At 39.6% G+C, this 19,100-nt stretch overlaps 1 protein-coding gene across 16 annotated transcripts in view; it reads left to right on the top strand.

Moving 5' to 3' along the window:
* The window catches only part of OSBPL6 (oxysterol binding protein like 6), a 218,002-nt gene that overhangs the window by 80,473 nt on the left and 118,429 nt on the right, over window positions 1-19,100 (top strand). For 15 of the 16 annotated variants that reach the window (XM_058712888.1, XM_058712870.1, XM_058712861.1 and 12 more), the window contains exon 2: window positions 15,990-16,182. The exons of the other annotated variant lie outside the window; for it this stretch is intronic. The gene's annotated coding sequence lies outside the window, so the exon portion shown is untranslated. The remainder of the gene's footprint in view (window positions 1-15,989; window positions 16,183-19,100) is intronic. 16 annotated transcript variants of the gene reach the window in all.

Genomic DNA, 19,100 nt, shown 5'->3' with positions numbered 1-19,100 from the left:
TTTATACTAGTGACCCTTTGAAAAGTCATATTTAAAAAAATATATATTGGGGCTGGGGTGCCTGGGTGGCTCAGTCAGTTAAGCCTCCAACTTCTGATTTTGGCTCAGGTCATGATCTCACCACAGTCGTGAGATCGAGCTTGGTGGTCGGGCTCTGGGTGGAGAATGGAGCTTGCTTGGAATTCTCTCTTTCCCTGTCCCCCAACTCATATGTGCATGTGCTCTTTCTCTCAGAATAAACAAACAAACAAACAAACAAACAAATAAATAAATAAGTGTGTGTGTGTGTGTGTGTGTGTGTGTGTATATATATATATATATATATATATATATATATTACATATGCTGGGGACATGAATAAGCATAGCATCCTACACGTCATTCTCCAGGGTGTTTTCTGGGCGTGTGGATACATATGGCATCAGCAGGACCATGAGCACTGTGGGAAGACTCAGCCAGAGAGGTGTGGCTATTTTTGTTTTTGCTAGTGTATCAAAAGTCATCAAAGTAAGATTTATCATTTTCTCCTCGATGACATGAGTCTATTGACTACATCTGTACTTTCCCCACTTTACCTCTTCCATATTCTTATTATAGGATTCTATAATAGGATGAAATTATATAGGATGAATTTCTTTCTATTATCAGATGAAAGGGTTAATGCAAGAAAGAAAACTTAGTATAGCATAAACGACGTCCTATACTCTACTAGTAGATAGAATTTATGTAAATATAAACTGTGTATTTTCTGAAGTGTGTGGTGGATTTTCAGGCTTTATAGGTGGCAGAAAAAAGTGAAAACCTGGAGAAAAGAGCATTGGCCAGGAAACCTGAGGCCGAGAGAAGCACTATGGTGTGATAGATTGATCAACAAGAAATTATTTAAAATGTGCTATGTGTGAGACTGTGCTTGGCATTTAAGGGCATAGAAAGATTTAAAACAACTGAGGAATTTATATTTTAAGTTAAACCAGACATAAATATAAGCAAAATATAAAATTATCAAGTAATTGAAAAAAAGTACAAATGAGATGTCAGAAGGTGGTATATCATTTATTGCCAAATAAATAGTGGTGCCAGTAAAGTGATTTTCTCTACCAGCATCCAAACTCCATAACAATGAGGACCATGTACGTTACGCTTGTGATGTTTAGTATAGTGGTAGGGTTTCATTAATCAGTCAAGATGAGGGAACACTTAACTTTCTAAATTAAGGATGTTTTTTGCTTGTTAATAAGGTATAACTTATGTACAGTAAAGTATGCAAATGTTAAGTGTAGGCTCAGTTAATTTTCTATATCTTTATCTATGCACAAAACCACCTCCGGATAAAGATCTAAAACATTTCTAGCAAACTGGAAGGTTCTGTCACGCCTCTTACAGTCTGTACCGACCAGCAGTAACCATTCTGACTGCTGTCACTGCACTTTAATTCAGCCAGTCTTTGAACTTCATATAAATGGAATTATACAACGGTCCTCTTTGTGTTGAGATTCGTCCGTGTTGTTGCTCGCTATTGCAAGCATCAGTAGTTCATTCCTGTTCATTTCTGTACACGGTTCTCAATGGATATTTGCGTTATTTCAAGTTTGGTGCTTAAGCAGGTTCACATTTGTCTTTTGATGGACATAAGCACTCACCTGTCTTGAGCATATTATCCAGGATTGAAATTGGTGGGTCACAGAGTATTATTGCTACCTTTAGCAGATATTGTGAAACATGTTTCCAAAGTGGTCATACCAACTTACATTCCCCCCAGCAATGTAAGAGAATTTAAATACGGATTCTAAGTTGTTTCAGTAAAGTTCATTCAAAATGTATAAAGACCCTGGTCATTACAACCCAGAGAAGTGAGGGAATGAGTTTTTCCCATTGTTAGGATTGCTCATATTTCCAGATTCTAAGCTCTCAGGGCCAGAGCACAATGTAGGCATTCAGACAGTATTTGAATGGATTCTAAGGTGGGTTCAGAGTTTAGGAAGAAACATGAATATGAGAGCAGAGCATAGTGACAACCAATTATTGAGTTCTGACCTTTACAGATATCAAGGCTCCCAGCTGTATCCCTTGCCAGTTTCATGATGTCACTCATTCTGCAATCCTAATTGAGAGTCTGCTCTGTGCCAAGAACTCTTGTCCTACCGTTGCTGCTGAATAACATTGAGGATGTCAGGCAAGGCCCATAATAACACAGTGGCTGGTCCAGAATGGGTTGGTGACTGAAGCTTTCCTCCCTTCCCAGAGTAGGACATGTTTGTGGACTACACCATGGTAAGGTGAGCCTGTGATAGGGTCCTGCAGCAGGGCTGGGGGTAGGCTCAGGTCAGGTCTGTACCAAGTAGGACAGGAATCAGGCAATGAATGCTTTCTAAGAAATTCTTCTGTGTGGCTGTCTTATCAAGGAAGTTCTCTTGTTTTCTTTTTTGTGGCGAAAGATATGAATAGGAGGAACCACCAAGCATGACCAGGAATAATTTGAGTCTGGAAATGTGTGCAGTGTGACTTCTGGCCAAAGCTGTTTTATTTTATTATTTTTTTTTAAATCTTAAAAAAAATTAAATGTTAATTTTTTTTTTTTTTTTTTTTTTTTTTTATTTATTTTTGGGACAGAGAGAGACAGAGCATGAACGGGGAGGAGCAGAGAGAGAGGGAGACACAGAATCGGAAACAGGCTCCAGGCTCCGAGCCATCAGCCCAGAGCCTGATGCGGGGCTCGAACTCACAGACTGTGAGATCGTGACCTGGCTGAAGTCGGACGCTTAACCGACTGCGCCACCCAGGCGCCCCTAAATGTTTATTTTTGAGAGAGAGGGAGAGAGAGAGAGAGAGAGAGCAAGTGAGCATGAGTGGGGGAGGGGAAGAGAGAGAGAGGGAGACACAGAATTCAAGCAGGCTCTGTTAGTACAGAGCATGATGCGAGGCTTAAACCCATGAACTGTGAGATCATGACCTAAGCTGAAGTTGGACGCTCAACTGAGCCACCTAGGTGCCCCTGGGCAAAGCTGTTTTAAAAGCTCACACTGAGTGCCTCCTACATACCAGACATTCTTCTTTGCTCATCGTTATAGCCCTATGCAATGAGTACTCTTACAGCCCCATTTCAGATAAGAAAACCAAGAAACAGAAAGAAGACAAGCTAGAGAGTGCCAGAGTAGGAATTTGAATCTAGATGCTTCCAGAGACTGGGCCATTAGCCACTCACTGCACAACAACTGCTTATTAGTTAGGGTATTTTAAACTTTTAAATATGTAATCTTTATTTCTGTGAGCCTCATAAAAGTTGGGTGTTTGACAAGAACATTTCGATGATTTTTTTACATGTAAATTTTGCATGTAATTTCTTCCTGGAATGGCAAACTTGTAGCCTGAAGACAGTTTGGCATATAGAGGTGTTAGAATAATCCAGGGATCTCAGTTTTTGAAAAGACTAATTCTAACCTAATATTAGTTGATCTGTATCTGAAAATTTGTGAATTAGCAGCCAATCATACTATTCAATAATGTCTCTGTGTTTTTGCATAAACAGTGTATGCCATGAGAACTAAAGAATAATTCTGGGGGTGCCTGGGTGGCTCGGTTGGTGAAGCGTCCAACTTCCACTCAGGTCATGATCTCACAGGTTGTGGGTTCGAGTCCTGTGTCCCGAGTCCCCCTCTATGCTGACAGCTCGGAGCCTGGAGCCTGCTTTGGATTCTGTGTCTCCCTCTCTGCCCCTCCCCTGCTCACACTCTGTCTGTTTCTCTCTCTCTCAAAAATAAATAAACCATTAAAAAAAGAATAATTATGAAATCCAAAAATTTGAGAGTTAAAAAACCCTTATATTCAGTTACCACTTGAGCACATGTCATGTGGTATGTGCACCTCTAGGTCCTGAATATGCATGTCTGTAATCTCCAAAGCAGCTTGAACTAGGCTTTATTAGATTCCAAACCCCCACTTTTCAGATGAGGATACTGAGGGACAGATAAGCTGAATAAAATAAGCTGCCCTGTTTTATAGCTAGAAAATGTCACCTCAGGGATTTGAACTAAGCCTGTTTGACTCCAAGACCCCATGCTCTTTCCATGATACCGTAGGCTGCCACGTGTGCCCAAAGGAAGCACTCAATTTCAAGGAAGTTGCCGCTCTGTGATAACATGGTCCACCCTGCTTCCCCATCCTTTTTTGTTTGTTTGTTTTTAATCAGTCTATGGCATCAAATTAAATTGCCAGAAGAACAGTTTTGAATTCTAATGGATGGCATTGTTCACTGTCTTAGCATTTTAAAATTTGTTCTGATTTTACTGACAATACTATATCTATCTAAATACAGGAAACTTTAGTCATAAGAATGCTAATAGGCCTGATTTAGTTGTCTATTTTTTTGTGGTCTCATGAGCAAACAAGTAAGTTACTGTGGAAACCAAATAGAAACCTAGATGAATTGATACGGTAAGAGGCCTAAGAAATGGGGCAGCTTGAAATAATTCCATCAAAGTGGCATAGGGGATAAAAGAGAATGCCTTGAAGATAAATTAGGCCAGGGTTATTCAGTTAAGCCATATATATGGAGTATACAAACCTTATATTTGTTTAGGGTCTATTTTATCATTTAAGCCGTTGTGTAATTTATGATGGTACCACTGACGATATTTACTTAATTTGTTAAAGTAAGTTTTTAACTTTATTTTGACCTCAGTTTGCATGTGGTAGTTATATTTGTACTTTAAAAGAACATATGCAATAGTAAAGGCAAGTAAGATAAAACAGAGTCTCCTGCTATCTGCCCCAAGGATTCAGTTGCCATTCCAGTAATCCAAGAGACACTGGCAATGTGATATTGGAGACTCAGTGTTCCAAATGTCATTGATATGAAAGCCATATCAGGTAGAGCACTCAACAGAAATTTCCCGTTAGCACAACGCTGAGTCAGGCCATCCCTGTAAGCCTGTTCTTTCATGTGGGTTTAGGGCTTGGGTCACATATTCTTTCAGGATTTGGGGCTTAGGAAAATTACTTATGTCTAGGAGTGCGTGTTAGAACTCATTTATGTAACAGTTTGTAAACTGAGTAGGCAGAGAAATGTCATCTGTGAAAGAAGGACTGCAGACAGTAGGCAGCTGTCCAGAGGTCTGGCAAGAATGCACGGATCAGCACAGCCCTGCAGCATCAGCCCAGAGCGAAGTCAGCCTCTCCTTTGTGATCCAATAAGCATTTGACTTAATGCCATCCAAGTGGCCTGTTAGGACTAGTGAACCTGTGCCCAAGCAGTATCAGACTGCCAGGGGTTTGTTCAGGGGCTCCTTCATTAATTTTTCCCTCTCTTGGCATTTTTTGGGTTCTGTTATGTATCAGATTCTCTGATTTTTGCATTTTGGTCCTTGAATATTTCCCATTGAAGGCATATGAGATAAGACAATTGAAATTATCATTATATACACAGGTCTTGAGAGCTCTTTAACCAAAGCCCATAGGTGACCAGTGTTTTGAGTCTATAGTAGAAGAAACACAGGACTGACTACCTTGTGATTTCTCTAACTTGAAAGAAAGTGCGTTATCAGTTAACATGAGTAGAAGGGAAGCTTTTAATGTACTGCTGTTAGTAATTGTAGGCAAGTCACTGGATGGTAAGTGTACATGGTGGTTCCTTTGCCCTAGGAGTAGCATTAAAATTCTCATCTCTCAACTTCATGAGAAAACAAGGCTTGCTGCATATCTTTTAAACTGAAGACTTTCCTTAAAGCTTGTCTGAGTATGTCAAAGTATGTTCCCGTCCATTTGGTGTCAATGATCAATCACAAGAAGCTTTAGCAAAAGGTCTGAGTTCCTGCCATGTACAGATGTGCCATGGTGCAGTTGGGCTTATGAAGATGAGGGAGGTGTGGATATTGCCCTCAAAGAACATCCAGTTTGGGGAAGAAAAGACACGTGTCTCAAGAACTCTGATCAAGATGGACTGAGGAAAGTCTAAGAGGTGCTGAGCAAGGACTATGAGAGTTAAGAACCTGGAGAATTACTTCTAGCTGAGCCGTAGGAAATGACTCCATGTCACCCACACAGGGTTTAAAGGAAGGATGGGATTGAGGTAAGGGGAAGACTGTTTCAGTTAGAGGAAACACACAGAGTGGGTGTGCCTGGGAGGGGGGGGAATTGCTACGAGTTCTTTTTCGTTGAAGATTTCAAGAAGCCTGTCGTGGAAGATAAAGCCAGAAAGTTCGTTGGAATTGGGTCATGGAGGACCTTTAATGCTAGAATAAGGAATTTGGACTTTATTCTCTTTTTCCTTAGTTTCAAATACTTACACAAGTGTGTTACTTTAAGGCCCAACTCTTAAGTATGATTATTAATAAAGAGTAAAGTTATCCTTTTGGCAGTTTGTGGGAAAATGCAAAAAGTGCTGTTATACAATTGCATATTTGTGGTATGGGTCAAAATAACTTTTTTTGGCTGAAAAATTTCCAGAGACAGTGCTAAATATATCACATAATCCTATAGCTAAGGTGGAAGCCAGCTACATCACTACAGCATGCCCTTATTTTGATTCCTCCTTAGGTTCAATGATGTTAGGATCTACATTTCACAGCCTTTTTTTTTTTTTTTTTTTTTGGCCAGGTGGGTGGTGCTAAAATGCCTAATACCCCATTTCTCTGGCAAACAAGCTGATTTGTTTGAATTATGAGTCATTAAGCTCCTTTATCTTTTCTCCCAATTTCCTACTTCATGCTTTCCCTTCATATTGGGCACTTTGTAAGCAGTGAGGTGTTTCATTGATTTGCTGACCATAAAAGAGTAGCTCTGGTCTTTTTTTCTATTCAGAGGAATGATTTTAACCTACCTGTGATGTGCCTTGGAAATAGTCTGAGCTGGTACTTTTAGCTATTAGAGGCTAACAGGAAAAAATATCTGAATTTTATCAGATAGTTTTGAAACACTTTTCAATTGATAAAAACATTAGTGAAAAGGGCTATCTTTGTTAGTATTCTCTGGCTAATTAACTCTGTTGACTAAAGCTTGAGGCTTATATGGCAAGGTCAATTAGTTTTACTCTGTGATGATCTTTTGGAACCTCTGGTCCTGGCCATTGCCATTGATTTCAATAAATAATTATAATAATAGCAGGCACTTATATAGCTTTAACTGCTATACGTATAAATTTATTTAATTTTCAGAATAATCCTAAACAGTAGGTATTGTTACTGTCTCCATCTATAATGGATCATGAAATTGAGAAGCTATGTGACTGACCCAGGGTCCCCTTACTGGTAACTGAGCTGCGATTCAAACCTAGGCACTTGGACTCCAGGGTCTTTATTCTTGATTTCATTACAATCCAAGGACACCCAGCAAGCATGTCCGTAGACTTAAGTAAACACAATATGTGTCTAAACATTTAAGGCTATTTATTTTGTATAGTATGAAGCTTTGAATTTAAGAAATTTCAAACCAGTGTTATGATATACAGACACCACAAATCTATTTAGTGTCTCTTTTGTCATCTGTGCAACATAGTTGGACCCTTGGGCGAGTCTTCATGGAAATGACATTTGAGACCTGAGCCAAGACTTCAAGGATGTTCAGGTGTTCAACAGGCGGAAAAGAGCACCACAGGTAGAGGGAACAGCATATGCAAAAGTTCAGAGGTGAGGTGGCATTCAATGTGCATGTTTGGAGGATGTGCATCCAAAATACGATGTCCAGTGTATCTAGAACAGGGTGGAAGATGAGCAGAGTGACTAAGATAGTGGAAGGCTGCAGATTGTACCCCACTGAGGAGTTCAAATTGTTCTCTCAGACGATGACCTTTGTTTTGATCAAGGACTCACAAATTTTTATATCATTTCAGGGGGTTCCCAGATGCTCTGATGCTTACCAGTAGGTCCATAGACCCCTTTCCCCCAAGCCATAGAGATTAGTTGAGAATCAGGAAGTGTCTGTGAAGGGAGAGTGGTAGGAAGCAGAGAAATGAAGAGGCAGATGCAAATAGTCAAGGCCAGAGATCGCTGAGATGGCTAAAGAAGGTGAAAGAAGGTAGGAAATAGAAGTGAGCAGGCTTGGGATGAGCTACACGGGAAGGTTGCAAATGGAGTGGGTAAAAGAAACTGCAGTTTCTAGCTTGGTTTAAGAATAGATAGTGATGTTGGGGCGCCTGGGTGGCGCAGTCGGTTAAGCGTCCGACTTCAGCCAGGTCACGATCTCGCGGTCCGTGAGTTCGAGCCCCGCGTCGGGCTCTGGGCTGATGGCTCGGAGCCTGGAGCCTGTTTCCGATTCTGTGTCTCCCTCTCTCTCTGCTCCTCCCCCGTTCATGCTCTGTCTCTCTCTGTCCCAAAAATAAAAAAAAAATTAAAAAAAAAAAAAAAAAAAAAAAAAAAAAAAAAAAGAATAGATAGTGATGTCACGAACAAAAGCTGGAGACAAGAAGAGAAAAGGTGCAAGAGTAGGAAGGTAAGGGGCGCAATTTTTAGACCCATGGAGTTTCAGGCGCCCGTGCTACATTCCAGTGGAAATGTCCAACAGACAGTTGGAAATGCAGTCTGGAAAAGTCAGCCTTGGAGAGAGATTTAACTGTCTCCATAGCAAATGGTAGGTTGAAGCCCTTTGAGTTAGGGCCACCCAGTGAGAGCCTAGGAGAAGGCAAGGGCTCCTGAAGAGCAGCAGTAAGGCTGGCTGCCGAGAAGAGACTCAGGGGAGCCACAGAAGCATCACAGCACGTGAGCGCTTCCCGTGCACTGAGTTTGTTCTGAACCCTTCACATGCCTTAGCTTGCTTCATCCTCCGCCACCTCCGTGACAGAGCCACATTTCATACATGCAGAACCCAAGACACAGAGAGGTAAAGTAACTTGCACAAGGTCTCACAGAGTTAGTGAGTCACCTTCAATGCTGAATTAGTGGTTAGCATCATTAAACTGATGTAACTGAGTTAAGATAGTTTTTTTCATAACTTTTCTATAGATTTAAATATAGCCTGGTAAGCTTCACAGTATTTCCTTACTTTTCCCCTGGATCTAGGAAGTAAATATAGTATGATCATCAGAATTCACAGAGGAAGCATGATCTGAGACTTCCATAAATTTCCAAATTCCCTGGCTTTCTCTCACATGAATATTCTGTTAAGAGTCATGCATTTCTTAAATATTTTCTTATTTAATAGGTAAAGCTTTCACTGAAGTTTTTTCTCCCAGGGAATGAGCATTTTGGGCATTGGTTGGAACATTTCCTGAAATGGTTTCATGAGTCACATTTTCATATTTCCTCTTAGAATATACATTGGTCTCTCTTAGGGTGATCTGGGATTATCACCAAACTCCCCATTCCTATTCTAACATACCCAAAATGTCTCTTGTTTACTTAATTCCATCACTGCTTAGAACCTCTCCATTTTGTTTTCTTTTTAATCACTACACTAGTAGTAGAGATTTTCTTTGGAGCCCATTTTCTCAGAGTAATTTTTTTTTTTTTATCACTTCATCAGACTTATGTACATTGAGGAACAAAAAACAATGAAGTCACACCAAATTGCTACAGCTGGGCTATCTGCTAGGCAGGGGTCAGCAAACTACAGTCTAAGGACTGAATGGAATCCACCACTTTTTTGTAAGGAAAGTTTTATTGGAATATAGCCCTGCTCTTTCATTTACATATTGCCTCTGGCTGCTTTCCTGCTGCAATCACAGAGTTGATTAGTTGCAACTGTGTGACCCACAAAACCTAAAAATCTAAAATGTTTACTGATTTGGACTTTCACAGAGAAAGTACTGACTCCTGCTATATAGCATACTGCTTTTGGAAAATCAGAATATGTCCAAAGCACATTTATAGTGCTGTAGAGTTTCTAAATAAAATTTTAGCCAACTGAATAATAGAACCATTGAGTGGCTTCTGTGATATTTGTTTTTCAGATATAAAACAGAAGTTGGGCAAGGGAATAATAAAATTGAAGACTCCTTTAAGTAATACATCATTAGAATTCTTACCTGTATAATCAGTCATCTGAATTTTTGTCAGTATTGACAAAGCTGTTAATTTGGAAAAAAAAAATTTTTTTTAAATGCTTAATGGATATCAGGTCCTTAATTGTGCGTGTCCTTTGGGGTTTGGAAAAATAATCCTTTCCCTATCCTCAGAGAAATACATGTCAATTTAAACCAAGTTAGATATAAACAAACAAACAAAAATCTGGAAAAATTGGCCTAGATCATAGAACTATAACACATTGAGAAAATGTGTCAAGTGGGGCACCTGGGTGGCTCAGTCCGTTAAGCGTCCAACTTCGGCTCAGGTCATGATCTCACCATTCATGAGTTCAAGACCCACATCAGGCTCTGTGCTGACAGCTCAGAGCTTGAAGCCTGCTTCGGATTCTGTGTCTCCCTCTCTCTGCCTCCCCCACTTACACTCTTGTCTCTCTTTCTCTCTCTCTCTCTCTCTCTCTCTCTCTCTGAAAAATAAACATTAAAAAAATTCTTAAGAAAATGTGTCAAATTATTTCAGTTAATGTTGACCATATATTTCTTCAATCATATCTCTGAAAAAAATGGATGCATTTTATTCCCCCTTGTTTTACTAAGACAAGAAATACATGAGGCCAGATAGGATCACATTCTGCTCTGTCAAATACAAGTTCCTCACTTGACCCTCCTGAAGGCCCATTTTCCCAGGTAGCTCCACCCTCCTTTTGGGGCTGCTGATGTCTTCTGAGGTCCTCTCTTGCCTTTGGGTTCTCTCCTCGAATGTGTTCTCCTGGATTAGCCCCATTGGTGCATAATCACATGACTCCCCAGCTCTGAACTCCACTTCTGTTCTGTACAGCTCACCTGATGAAATCTGGTCGTAATTTTACTAGTACTGAAAACCTTCCACAGAGGCCTTTGTGGAAAGTCATAAAGGTTCCACACCCCCTCCTTTTTTGTGTACCTTAACTCTGAGAACTGGAACTGCAGTCTACCCTTTCCCATCTGTTGCTTTTCATACACTTTTCCTCACTGTTTGAAATGTCCTTTATCCATGTCTGCTTTTGTCTATTTCTTGCTTGAATCCATTCGTCTTTCAGATGCCTTCTCTTTTGAGCAGTTTCCTCTGGTCTGCTTTCTCCCTACCTCATAAATTCCAAGCTAGAATTAATATTTTCATGCCATGAATATCCACAATACATTTTCTGCTTTTGTAACTTAAAAAGGATTATTCACATACCTTCTCCTGTTAATGGCTAAACTCTAAATTTCTTAAGGGAAGGAGCTTTGTTTTTGTTGATTGTTTATTACACTTCTACATTTTCTTTAGTGTCTGGTTTGACTGTTTGTATATAATAACTACACAGTCGACTTATTGTTGAGTGGAGGAATCAATCAATGCTTAGTGGCAGATATGCAAACTGTGTTATATCAAATGGTGAATTTTACTTGTTTGATATATGGTAGCCCTAATGAGATGAGATAAATTTTCCAATTTAAAAATCAGCTTTTCAGTTATTGACAGGAAAACCACAGTAGTTACTAGATGAAAGTGCCTAAAGATTATGTTTTTCATCTTCAGGAAGTTATCTCAGCACAGCCTGTTTTCATAAACTCTATTGGGTTGTGGCACTAAAACTATTCTCCAGGGGTTTAGACACAGTGTAAAAATCCTCAGTGTACTTGGGATTATCACAGGTAAGAAGAGGAAAATCAATTTCTTGTCTAAACCTTGCTGCTGGTGAAAATAGCAAATGGCAAGATCTTTTTACCAACTATTTAGTGCAGACAGTAGACAAAGTAAACAAGATAATGAGAAAAGGTCTTAATACCACATTTGAGGCTAGTTTTCTGGGAAAACAATTTAGGATGTTTAACCCTAAATTAAGACCAATTCTTCTTTGTGAAAATGGTACAGGCATTGATCAGAACAATGGGCCACCTAATGTACAGAAAATGGTCAATAATGTCTCATCACTTATTTTTGTTGTGAAATGGACTTTGCTATGTAGACTGCTTTGTTCAAATACTCTTCCGGTGGTCTTTCTGTCTTTACTATTTTAAGGTTAATTAATTAATTAATTAATTTTTTAGTATTTTATGGAATGGTGGAGCTCGCTTTATCTTGTCTCCATTTTGCATTCTATGCGTTAACTTAGTAGCTACACAAGACAGTCTGGTCTTCTGTAGAATACGTCATATGCTCTGAGGGGCTTGAAGAAGAAATGAGTGGAATGTGTGGGGAGTGTGCTGGACGAGAACATGGTGTATAGTGGGCAAAATTCAGGCTGTGGGAGGATTAGTCATAACCTACAGGAAAAATTCTGTTGCAAAGATAATGGATCATTTGCTTCCTGAATGAGCCATTCAGAAGGAACCTTTGCCAAATTCAGTAAACTCCCTGATGAGATTCTTCAGAGACTCCTACCCAAGTATTGGTTGGTATAGAAGGCTTTGTTTGAATCAGCTTTCTCAACCTTTACAACTTTTAATTTACTAATTGCTTAGGTGGAGGGTGTCAGGAGCCTTTTTGGTCTGCAGAATGTATCATTAAATTAGAACATGATTCTTTTTGTGTGGTTTGATAAAACCCAGATATAATGTTTTTTGTTTTTTTTTTAAATCATCCATTTTGGTTATAGTTTTAAAAAGAAATGACCTCTTCCCTTCTCTGAGTATATTTTTAGCAAGAGTTTTAAGAATTAATCTTCAGTATGTGTTGTCACAAGGAGTAATCAGACTTGAACTTTATAAGCTTAGTGCCTTTGAACTTCTGCCCCGCACACAGTGTATATATAAGGGAAAATAACCCTGTGTAGTTTCTTAATTAAAATAAAGTTTAGTTGCCACTTGGTTAACTTCTTGGTTTCTTAATAAAACAATATATTTTGTGAGTCACCTGTAATTTGTAACTTGAATGTGATGATATAAATCTTTCTGTCCTAATCAAGTTTTTGAAGCTGAATTAAAACAATTCCTAATATATCTGGCTTCAGTAAGTATCAGGGATGATTGATTATATCTGAACCACGTATTGATAGAGTGCTAATTTTTTTTTAATGTTTATTTATTTTTGTGAGAGAGAGAGAGAGACGAGTGGGGAGGGGCAAAGAGAGAGGAAGACACAATCCAGAAGCAGGCTCCAGGCTCTGATCTGTCATCACAGAGCCCAACACAGGGCTCAAACCCACGAACCACGAGACCATGACCCAAGCAGAAGTCGGACACTTAACCAACTGAGCCACCCAGGTGCCCCAATAAAGCCAATTTTTTTTTAGTGTTTTTATTTATTTTTTAGAGAGAGAGAGACAGAGTGAGTGGGAGAGGGGCAGAGAGAGAGAGAGAGAGAGACAGAATCTGAAGCAGAGCAATAGAGCTAATTTTTAATCAGACTGGTTAGCTCCCACAAAGGATGTCTTTCACAATTTGCACAGAATGCCCATATGAACATTCATTATAGTCTCAGAACAATTCAAAAGCTGGGGCACCTGGGTGGCTCAGTCGGTTAAATGTCCGACTTCGGCTCAGGCCATGATCTCACCGTCTGTGAGTTCGAGCCCCATGTCAGACTCCGTGCTGACAGCTCAGAGCCTGGAGCCTGCTTTGGATTCTGGGTCTCCCTCTCTCTCTCTGCACCTCCCCTCCTCATGCTCTCTCTCTCAAAAATAAAATAAAAACATTTTTAAAAAGTTAAAAAAAAAAAAGAACAAGCCAAGACATTTATTCCATGACCTTGCATACACACTGTATGCAAATAGACACTTTTGCACAAAAGGAACAATAATAGATTCATTTCTTACAACATACATATAAATAGAAGCATTGTAAGTTTCACTTTTTAACTCACACTTACTTTGTGCAGGGAACTAAGGTCCAGTCCTTGCTCCTCAGAGTCAATACAGTCTGATGGGGGTGGGGGGGAGGGTAAGAGGTGTAAGCACCAGGTAAGATCAAGACAGCTGTATACCAATAAAATTGACCAAAGTACCAGGTGTGATGAGAAGTTGCTTCTTTCTAGTAGAGAAGATCAGCAAAGGCGTTGATTGGGAGTTGTGGCTTTGAGCTAGGTTTTGAAGGATGCGTAGGCAAAGAGATGGAGAAAGAGACAAATGAAGTGCAAAAATGCTCCTTGGGCCAAGGTCTGAGTTACATAAGCTGGCGACAAGACACACACACACTGTTTGGGAATTCGTTGAGTATGGTTAGTAAGATTCACCTACCTTCTCCCTGGCCTCTGCAGCTGGACTGGAGGAAGCGGATGGAGAGGAAACCTTGATTTTACCCCATGGTCATCTGTTCTTCTTTACCTTCCTACTTGCCCTTACAGGATGGTAAGAGGTGGAGAAGAAGACTAGGGAAGAGGACTGGGGGAGGGGGGTGTGGATGAAAAGAACTGCAGTGTAGCACAGGGGGCTCTTTGCCATACTTTTCTTCTTTCTTTTCGTTTTTCAGTGTTCCTCCTTTTTCAAAGCTTGGCGGAGTCCATCATAGAAAAGAGCAAAGAAAAGGTGGGCAGGGGATTTTCTGTAGCTGACCATATTCAGTCTATCTATAATTATATGGGATTAAAGAGCATAGGGACTCCTGGGTGGCTCAGTCGGTTAAGTGTCTGACTTCGGCTCGGGTCATGATCTTGCCACTCCTGGCTTCAAGCCCCCCATCGGGCTCTGTGCTGACAGCTCAAAGCCTGGAGCCTGCTTCAGATTCTGTATCCCTCTCTCCCTCTGCCTCTCCTCCGCTCATGCTCTGTCTCTCTCTCTCAAGAATAAACATTAAATTTAAAAAAAAGTGTAGATTGAATAGTGTTTGCAGAAAATAAATATGTCATGCTGAACATACAAAAATAATCTTGATGGACCCTGGCTTTCATTCTCTTATGTCCTCATTACAGACATCAAGTAAATTTTATTTAGGACCTACAAGATGCATGGAATTGTCTTACAACATAGTAGAGATTTAAAAATCATTTTTTGTAGAGAGGTAGGGGGATTTAGGAACGCTCCCCTTCCCTGCCCCACACACTTTTTTTTCCTAGAAAAATAATACTTGCAGGAGCTATCACAGCATAGGATCCTGAGTAGACATCAATCTTTTGCACTTCCGTGAAGACGTTGTCTTTCAGAATGTGTGTGTGTGTGCATTTATTTTTTCCTTTTCCATAGGTGAAAAGAGAAAACTAAACCTGAGTGACAGAACAGGCTTGAAAGATAATCAAACCTGGGGAGTAATTTTTAAAGCTAACTTGTGAAGAAATGAGCTTGGTAGAGAGGTTGCTCAAAGGAAACTGCTGTCACATTTCAGGATCAGAGTGACTAATTTAGCTTCTACTTTAGAATAGGTCTGTGTGTCTGTCTTTCTATCTTCCTTCCTTCCCTCCTTTTCTCCTTCTCCTTCTTCCTCTTTCTCTTTTTCCTCCTCTGCTTCCTCTTCTGAATCTCCTCCTCCTCCTCCTCCTGCTTTTTCTTCTTCCTCTGCCTTAAAGTGAACATATTTTATATTCTTGTAAAATATTCTCTGCCTTCTGAGAAATAATGTCAAGTTGAAAATTGTATTCTTCGGTAGTATAGTCAGCTCTTTCACTAGAGGATTGTTGTAGGAGTTTGGCAATTGTACTCTGTAAGGCAAATTGCAGACTATTAATGAGTCCTTATCAGGGAACAGTGATAGTGCATTTATATGCTTATATGGTGAAACCACTTCATACTTACTGGTTTTTAAAAACTAAGGCTTACATTTAAATGGAGGGTTAAACATGTTTCTGGAAAATATGCTTTGTCCCCTTTTAGAAAATATTTGCTGTATAAATTGAGAGTTTTCATGCTCCAGACTCTGGGTGAGGTGGGAGTTATGAATGTTACTGATGGCTGAGTTCAGTGACTACATCTTTGAGGTTACGTAAGACTGAGCAAAGGAGGTAAAAATCTGAGACACCATCCTTAATGAACTTTCACCTCAAAAGATAAATTGGAAGGAATTTCCTGATCGGTCATTGGCAGCCCCCTGAGAAACTCATGCAGATTATGTGGAGTTGTACTATGTGAGTGTAATCTCTCTTTTTCAGTTCTGCCCGTTGCTGCAAAACAGCAAGAGAAAGAAATCAAGCAGCCACTCCTGTCATTGACCAGATAACCCCACTGGGGTCAATAGACAGACGGAGTTCCCAGGGGGAAAAGCTGCCGACATCAGAGGATAAAACACTTTGGACAGCTTTTACCTTAACGCTGACCTGGAAGACTTTGACACCTGGTTACAAGGTGAGTTAGGAGAACACAAGCTTAAGATCAAAAATGGGGTTAGATTAGGCAGTAATCACATTAAAAGATCAGTGAGACATTACCAAATGACAGGAAGTTATTTCTTTATATCTTCTTTTGTGTATATCTGATCTAAAAGCAATACACAGTAATCCTGGTTATGTGTAGGCATCTTGATAAAAAGTTCTACTGAAAATTTTTTTAAGGATAGGAAGTAGAAAAACATGCTAAAGTATTTGTTAACTTTTTTCTATCTGCAGTCTGGCATCATGTGGAAATAAGACACTCCCCTTCCCTTCTGAAATAATAAAGCTGCAGATTTCAGGCTAAACAATGAAATGACAACCCTGCTTGCATTATATATGTATATGCAAATACATTCATGCATACACACGTTCTTAAAATGCATCCATTTTTTATAATCTTTCATAGTAAACAAGTTGGTTTTTTCCCCCCAAGAAACTGAACTAATATGATACCAGCAATGCTTACTATGGGCTCCTTGTCATCTTTGATATTTGCAGTTATTATTTTCAGAGCCACTTCACACATGCTATTTGATATGTTAGGCTCAGTGACTTTGGCCTTCACAATTTGGACACATTCCTCCCAGTTATGCAAAGCTTTCTACTTTCTTGAGGTCAGTGACCCCCAGAGTGGGAGAGTGTACCATGAAAGTTGTTGGGAGGCTCTCACAAGCTGTGTGTCCTCTTCTCAAACTCTTATTTGCCCTGGGGCACAGGGGTGGTGGTGGTGATAATGTAGACATCTGTAATTTGGGAAACACCACGGTTATTTTGATACCCTCTGACCCTTTCTTTGTATGGACTGGTTCTTCTTGGTAGAGCAGAAACCAAGGCTCAGTAATTTAGTGTCGTCATTGTTCTGTGAGAAACTTTCTGCTTATTACTGCATTATTTAAAATTACATTTTAGGGGCCCCTGGGTGGCTCAGTGGGTTGAGCATCCAACTCTTGATTTTGGCTCAGGTCATGATCTCAGGGTCATAAAATCAAGCTCCAAATCAGGCTCTGCACTGAGCATTGAGTCTGCTTGGGATTCTCTCTCTCCCTCTGCCCCTCTCCCCTGCTATGCTCTCTCTCTCTCTCTCTCTCTCTCTCTTTCTCTCTCAAAATAAATAAATAAATAAATAAATAAATAAATAAATAAATGTGGGGCGCCTGGGTGGCGCAGTCGGTTAAGCGTCCGACTTCAGCCAGGTCACGATCTCGCGGTCCGTGAGTTCGAGCCCCGCGTCGGGCTCTGGGCTGATGGCTCGGAGCCTGGAGCCTGTTTCTGATTCTGTGTCTCCCTCTCTCTCTGCCCCTCCCCCGTCATGCTCTGTCTCTCTCTGTCCCAAAAATAAATAAAAAAAAAAAATAATAATAAATAAATAAATAAATGTATGTTAAAATAAAATTAAAATAAAATAAAATAAAGTAAAATAAAATAAAATAAAATAAAATAAAATAAAATAAAATAAAATAAAATAAAATAAAATAAAATTACATTTTAGTGCAGAGCTTGCAAACTGCCGGCCCATAGATCAAATTTTAGACTATAATCTCTTAACCTGTAAACATTTTCTTTTTTAAAATTGAATGAATTGCCAACATTGATCAGTCTGGAAACTTCATAGAAAAAATCAGATACCTGGCTTCTCTTGAAAGATTAAAAATCTGGTTTTGTTACTATTCCAAAGACCGAAGTTTGCTAATCTTTACCATTCCTTACATATTTAACCCAACCAGCCTTACAGATTTATGTTACCTGCCTGGCATCTGTAGGCTTTTGCTGTCAAGATTCCTGTTTTAGGCATTAGTTTCTTCTCTCCTTTCATGAAGTCACTGTCATGTACTTTACACATAACACACTGTTAGTCTTTATTCTTGTTTGGCATTTTATTACTTTATATAAAATGTGTGTGTTTTGCGGGGTGCCTGGCTTAGTTGGTTTTGGTTTCAGTTTAGGTCATGATCCCAGATTCATGGGGATCAAGTCCTGTGTCTGGTTATGCATTGAGCATGGAGCCTGCTTAAGATTCTCTCCCTCTTTCTTTCTCCCTCTCCCCCTTAGCCCCTCTCCTCCACTTGTGCTCTCTCTCTCTTTCTCTCAATAAAATAAAATAGAAATACAATACAATACAATACAATAGAATACAATACAATGTGTGTTTTTTTAAAAAATAGTGGTTTTCTGAGGTGAAGCTGATATCTCCCAAACTTGCCAGTGAAGAAGGAAGACTTTTCCAAAATCGGAATGGTGCGTTGTTCTTAATTTGGAAATCTCATTTGCATAGTGATGGGGTTTGAATCATTCTTTCTGTACCTTCAGGGTGTCATTTCAGAGTCTGATATTTCATGACCCAAGGGTTCTATCACCTAATCTTTCTGTTTTGGTCCCTGGGAGGCAAAACTGATTCATTGATTTGGACTCTTTTTGAATGACGCCCATAGGAATTAGAGTCCATTGACCAGCTCCCTACTCAGTCTGGACACCAGAGTGATTCAGTGAGCAAAATGCTGTGCCATCTTCTTGTGTAGGACTTTTGACATTGAGAAATCTCACCATCAGAATCAGATGTACCCTCAAGCACATTGGTTGTAGTTCATCACAAAGTGTCTCTTTCCCCATCTTTGATCACTGTATATTGTTAGGAGCTGAACTATTTACAGGGGTATTCCTGTTAATTTGATACTGAATCAAACTTTCGTACGGTAATAAAGAACTTTAGCCATGAAGATATTTCAAATCATTGGGTCCTTTTCTGTCTGCATTAGCTAAACTCAAACATGAATTATTTGATCAGAGTTTACAGATGGAGGAAACTGATTTTGATCCTAAAATAGCAGTTCTTGTCCCAACAACTCAATTACCTTCAGACAGGTAGTGCTGTTACTTAAGCAGATTTTAGGCCTC

The sequence above is a fragment of the Neofelis nebulosa genome, chromosome 2 (genome assembly GCF_028018385.1).
Source record: "Neofelis nebulosa isolate mNeoNeb1 chromosome 2, mNeoNeb1.pri, whole genome shotgun sequence".
Taxonomy (NCBI): Eukaryota; Metazoa; Chordata; class Mammalia; order Carnivora; family Felidae; genus Neofelis; species Neofelis nebulosa.
The sequence above is the reverse complement of the archived record's forward strand: the minus strand, read 5'-3'. Positions and strand labels throughout refer to the sequence as shown.